At 48.2% G+C, this 6,519-nt stretch overlaps 1 protein-coding gene across 1 annotated transcript in view; it reads left to right on the plus strand.

Annotated features, from left to right (window-relative positions):
* Window positions 1-3,263, plus strand: part of UPB1 (beta-ureidopropionase 1) — a 43,671-nt gene extending 40,408 nt beyond the window's left edge. Inside the window, exon 11 of the mRNA XM_026449420.1 lies at window positions 3,002-3,263. The gene's annotated coding sequence lies outside the window, so the exon portion shown is untranslated. The remainder of the gene's footprint in view (window positions 1-3,001) is intronic.
* Window positions 3,264-6,519: the final 3,256 nt, after the last annotated feature.

Here is a 6,519-nt window from a genome sequence, read left to right on the forward strand (position 1 = left end):
GGGGTCTATGGGAATAGGGACGGGAATGACAACAGGTGATTTTCATGGAAGGTGCAGGAGCCAGGGACATCCCCTGCTCTTTCCAGTGGACTTCTGGTAAGGTTAATGGGAATGGTGAGCAAACCAAACAGCGGCCAAAGCCATCTGATGGGGCAAGGCAGAACCCACAGTCGTTAAATTTATTTTATTTGAGACAGGTTCTCAGTCTTGCCTAGGCTGGAGCGCAGTGGTGCCATTGCAGCTCACTGCAACCTTGAACTCCTTGCCTCGAGTGATCCTCCCCTGCAAATTCCCAAGTAGCTGGGATTACAGGCAGGAGCCGCTATGCCCAGCTTTGCAGTCAGTTAAATTTAAGGTGCTTGCAAAAGTTTGGGAGACCTGCACCAGATCTTTTTTATGTTCATAAGAAAGTCTTCAGGGGCAATTATGAAGGACAAAGATCATAAATGCCTCTTCCTCTTTATCTCCTGGAATCCAAAGTACTTTCTACCTAGGTGCCAGAATTGCTGCTCCCCCTCCCAAATCGGTATCTCATTCCAGTACCTGTAGTCACCTCTTTAAGGAAAAAGAGGTGACTGAACGGACCAGTACCAGCCATCTCTTTTTCCAGTTACCTGCTTCATACACCTAGACTTTTTGATGGGAAGAGTCAGGTCCAAGAGGAACAAGGGCATTTTTATAAAATGCACAGAGACCCATTATGTTCCCCGCTTTGTCCCATATGTACCACTCAAAGGGGTCTTGGTGAGCAGCATACTTGCCCAAGTGGTCATTATTCTTATGCTCTAAGACCATGTCAGTCCAACAAGAGAATCCAGGTGTCTGAAACACAATCAGGTTCGAGCCCCTAGGCCCCCTTATAGTTAGACTGCCATCTAGAAGGTGTGCCCACCAGGCTGGCCTGGGGTTGCTGCTAGGGGAAGGCAAAGAAGCAGTGTGTCCAGGAAGAGTCTGATCAGAATCCCAAATTTTAAAAATAGGTCTTTGTAACCTTCCTACACCTCTTCATTCAGATACACCTTTCTAGGAAGTAGCCTTTTTAAAGAGCTGCATTTGGTAACCAAAATGTTTTAATAGGGCCAGGCGCATTGGCTCATACCTGAAATCCCAGTTCTTTGGGAGGCTGAGATGGGAGGATTGCTTGAGGCCAGAAGTTTGAGACCAACTTGGTCAACATAGCAAGACCCCATCTCTACTTAAAAAAAAAAAAAAAAAAAAGAAAGAAAAAGAAAAAGCCGAGTGCAGTAGCTCACGTCTTTAATCCCAGCACTTTGGGAGGCCAAGGTGGATGGATCTCTTGAGGTCCGGAGTTCAAGACTAGTGTGGCCAACATGGGGAAACCCTGTCTCTACTTAAAATACAAAAATTAGCTGGACGTGGTGGCGTGTGCCTGTAATCCAAGCTACTTGGGACGCTGAGGCAGGAGAATGGCTTGAACTCAAGAGGCAGAGCCAAGATCGCACCACTGCACTCCAGTCTGGGAGACAGAGCAAGACTCCGTCTCGAAAAACAAAAACAAAACAAAATGCTTTATGAAAGTGTGTGGACCAGGAGGGAGGGAGAAAAGTAGAGTAGAAACCTTGAGTTTATTATTATTATTATTTTTTTTTTTTTTGAGACGGACTCTTGCTCTGTCGCTCAGGCTGGAGTGCAATGGTGCGATCTTGGCTCACCACGACCTCCACCTCCCGGGTTCAAGCAATTCTCCTGCCTCAGCCTCCAGAGTAGCTGGGATTACAGGTACCCGCCACCATGCCCGGCTAATGTTTGTATTTTTAGTAGAGATGGGGTTTCACTGTGTTGGTCAGGCTGGTCTCGAACTCCCAACCTCAGGTGATCTGCCTTGGCCTCCCAAGGTGCTGGGATTATAGGCATGAGCCACTGTGCCCAGCCCAATTTTTGAGGAAGCCATTCCAATACTCAGCAATGCCAGATGCTCATGATGGCAGGAGTGTGGAAGATCTCTTGAATACCACGACTATTGTTGAGTGGCTTTTGTGATAAAAGGTGCACCATTGTCACACTGTAGAGGTCTAGAGAGCCAAAACATGACACAGATTAGTTTCAAGGGTTGCAGTGGTGTGCCCAGAGTTGGCTGATAGGACTGGAACAATCCAATAACCTGAAAAAGTGTCAACAGTGGTAAAACACCATCAATAGCCCCAAGATGTCAAAGGTCTAATGAGCAGGCTGGGGCCATGTCCTGTGTAAGGTGACCTCCTCCTTTGCAAAAGAAATGGGCCAACCTTTGGTAGGAATCATAGCCTGGTATGTGGTGGTAGCCTCTGCATCAGAAATAGTCTTTTCTGGCCGGCTGCAGTGGCTCATGCCTGTAATCCCAACACTTTGGGAAGCCAAGGTGGATGGATCACTTGAGGTCAGGAGTTCGAGACCAGTCTGGCCAACATGGTGAAACCCCATCTCTACTGAAAATACAAAAATTAGCTGGGCATGGTGGTGCGTGCCTGTAATCCCAGCTACTTGGGAGGCTGAGGCAGGAGAATCACTTGAACCCAGGAGGCAGAGGTTGTAGTGAGCCAAGATGGTGCCACTGCACTCTAGCCTGGGCGACAGAGTGAGACTCCATCTTAAAAAAACAAGCAAAAAACCGACACACACCCAAATAGTCTTTTCCCTTGTGCCCAGTCCATGATGGTGGATGTGTTGCCATGTCCAGCACAATGATGGATCCCAATGGCAATATGGCTAATGCAGGCTCCCTCAACAGCCTTATTTCAGTTGCTCTCATCAGAGAACAGGCTTCAACCATGGGCATCTACATGCGTGATGCAGACAGAGCAATCACAGCCAAAACTTATTTCTGTAGTTCATGACCCAAAGATGGATGTCTTTAATTCACCAGTTGAGGTTTTCTAAGTGTCAGACCAAACACCTAGGAAACGCCCCAAGAGTCAGTAAAAATATAACAAGGGTTACCAAGAGGAGTATTGGCTCAGGGCCTACTGAGCAGAGTTACTCATCCATTTTCCATTCTGCACAGCTGCTTCTGAGGGTGAACAGCCACAGCAGCCCTGTGGACACCATGAGGCTTCCACTTCATCAGCCCATCAGTGAACCAGGCCCTGGCATTTAGGAGAACCTCTGTGAAATGAGGTTCCTGTTGTTGAGCCAGTGACTTTGCTTTGGTGGAGTGGGCGATATTAGTGTCCCCCAAAGAGTTAGCTGCCAGTTTTTTCATGTAAAACTGAGATGTCGGCAGGGGTAGACTAGCTGTGTTCTTAAATACACCATTTTCATCTTAAGTACACCATTCCATAAAAGCCAGCCTTTTGTGGGTCAGGTATTCTGTTCTAAGAAGACCCCAGATAGTAAGCTTTTCAAAAGAGGTGTACCTGGCCACTGTGTCAGCGAGACAGGCAGTAAGTCCAAAACAGGGGCACCTCTGGGTGCAGTCTTCTTCCCTTTGCCAAAGGTTCCAATCAGCAAAATTAGTCACAGAGACCTTATATAGCTTAAAGGGATCATTAGGGTTTTGAGGACCCACAGGTAGAGAGTGGGCTTGCTAGACAGCTTCCAATACAGCCTTCCGGCCTGGGCCCTGCTCTAAAGGGTGCTGGTTGGCAAGTTAGCAGATGTAAAGGACCAAGTAGGATGCCCAAGTGAGGCACATGCTGTCTCCAATACCCAAGGAGTCTGAGAAGGTGCAGGGCCTTCTTTTTTGGTGATGGTGGAAGGACCACCAGCAGCTTTTCCTTGACTCCTGGAAGGACTAAACATCGTGAATTGGCCGAGTGCCGTGGCTCACGCATATAATCCCAGCACTTTGGGAGGCCAAGGCTGGTGGATCACTTGAGGCCGGGAGTTCGAGACCAGCCTGGCCAACATGGTGAAACTCCGTCTCTACTCCAAATACAAAAATTAGCCGGTTGTGGTGGCATGTGCCTGTAATCCCAACTACTCAGGAAGCTGAGGCAGAAGAATCACTTGAACCTGGGAGGCGGAGGTTGCAGTGAGCCGAGATCGCACCACTGCACTCCAGCCCAGGTGACAGCAAGACTCCATCTCAAAAAACAGAAAACAAAACAAACAAAAAAAACAAACCAAAAAAACCTTGTGAATCAGCAGTCGTATTCCAAGAAATGGAATTTTGTCAGGGTTTGTCAGTCCCCACTGCTGGTGGAGATGTGGTAACCTATGATCAGGATCTCCAGGACTGGGACTTTTGACTTGCCATCCAAGAGGACGTCATCTGTATGGTGAAACTTTTGGACATCAGAGGGCAGAGGGACTGAGTTAAAACCTGACTCACCCACAGGGGTTAAATGGCAGGGGAGTTTATCGCACTAGCACTGACTGAGAGAACCCCCTTTGGCACTTCAGGGCTGGAAGGAGAAGCACCAGTTCCTACTACAAATTCAGGTATAGATGCAACAAAACAAGACATTGAATTGTCCCAAAGGGCCCCACAGCACTTGGCTTTTTCTCTCTGCACTGTGAAACTTGTCCAAACCCTGTCAGTTGAATTTGGAAACTCCCCTTCCCCCATGAGGCCAGGTAGGACGGTGGCTTATGCACCCATATCCAAGAGACATAAACGTTTTGAGGCACTTTTGTCCCCAGTGTTCCTTAGCATACTCAGGTGCTCATGGCCTTTGGTCACCCTTGAGGACAGGGAGACCTCATCCCTGCCCTCATCATTTCTCCTTAAAGCAGCTGAGGTTGAGGTAGAGAGGGAGTGAAGGACCAGGGATTGTGGACAAGAGACTCTTGTGGGCAAGAGACTGGTTCTGTGCCATTAAATAAGGGCACACTTACTTCTGGGTTCAAAGAGTGTGGCAGCAATTTGTGACTCAAATGAGTTTCCAGTATTTTCAACCCATCCACAGCCCTATATCAGGTGGCAAGGCCATCATTACTGACTCTATTTATTTCAGCTTTGGGGACCCCTTGACTACACAGCCACATTGCTTTCTGGTTGAGGCCCCAGGGATTTTGTTCTTCTGATTTTTGTTCTGCTGACTCAGACTAGATGTAAGCCAGAGTGCCAGCATTTTCTTGCACTGATTCTCCAACCAGGGGGGTTGGAGGCCAGGAGACACCTGCACTTGCAGAAAGCTGTAATAAGAGCGGAATGCTAAGTTTGAATAACATGAGGCCTTTTTTTTAAGTTTTTTGTTTTTGTTTTTTTTTTTAGTGAGGTCTCACTCTGTCACCTAGGCTGGAGTGCAGTGGTGCAATCATGGCTCACTGCAGCCTCCACCTTTTGGCTCAAGCATCTTCACACCTCAGCTTCCTGAGTAGCTGGGACCACGGGTGTGCACTACCATGCCTGGGTAATTTTTTGTATTTTTGGTGGAGATAGGCTTTCATCATGTTGCCCAGACTAGTCTCAAACTCCTGAGCTCAAGTGATCTGCCTGCCTTGGCCTTCCAAGGTATTGGGATTACAGGTATGAGTCACTGTGCCTGGCTATTTTTTGTTTGAGACAGGGTCTTGCCCTGTTGCCCAGGCTGGAGTACAGTGGCATGATCACAGCTCACTGCAGCCTTGACCTCCTGGGCTCAGGAGGTCCTGTCACCTCAGCTTCCTGAAGAGCTGGGACCACAGGCACATCCACCATGCCCGGCTAATTTTTTGTATTTTTTATAGCGACAGTTTTGCCATGCTGCCCAGGCTAGTCTCAAACTCCTGGGCTCAAATGATCCACCTACCTCAGCCTCTCAAAGTGCTAGGGTTACAGGCATGAGCCACTGTGCCCGGCCCCACACAAGTCTTGAACTTCTAGTCTCAAGTGATCCTCCAGCCTTCGCCTCCCAAAGTGCTGGGATTACAGGCATGAACCACCATGCCTGAGTCACCTGAAGTTTTTCTAATGGGCAGTACATCTTGCTCCTTCCACCATTCTTTGTAGGACAGAATGTCTCCTGGATCCTGGGTGACATCAGAGGATTCAAATTCTGCCTCCCCTTTATTATTATTATTATTATTTTGAGACACAGTTTTGCTCTTGTTGCCCAGGCTGGAGTGCAATGGTGCAATCTCGGCTCACCACAACCTCCACTTCCCGGGTTCAAGCAATTCTCCTGCCTCAGCCTCCTGAGTAGCTGGGATTACAGGCATGCGCCACCATGCCCAGCTAATTTTGTATTTTTAGTAGAGATGGGGTTTCTCCATGTTGGTCAGGCTGGTCGCGAACTCCCAACCTCAGGTGATACACCCACCTTGGCCTCCCAAAGTGCTGGGATTACAGGCATGAGCCACCGCGCCTGGTCTTCTGCCTCCCCCTTAATGATTACCTTTAGTTCTGAAAAGTATAGGAAAGCTGCTGAAACAGGTATCATTTCAGCTTACTATCCATTCATTCACATTTATTGAACATCTACTAGGTGTCAGATACTGGGGCTACAGCAGTGGAGACAGACAAGATGATGTGTTTGAGGGAGGATGGGAAGGAATAGAAGTGCTCCTTTAAAAGTGATGACATTGGCCAGGCACAGTGGCTCATGCCTGTAATCCCAGCACTTTGGGAGGCTGAGGCAGGCAGATCACTTGAGGCTG

Source organism: Piliocolobus tephrosceles, chromosome 19 (assembly GCF_002776525.5).
Source record: "Piliocolobus tephrosceles isolate RC106 chromosome 19, ASM277652v3, whole genome shotgun sequence".
NCBI classification, from domain to species: domain Eukaryota; kingdom Metazoa; phylum Chordata; class Mammalia; order Primates; family Cercopithecidae; genus Piliocolobus; species Piliocolobus tephrosceles.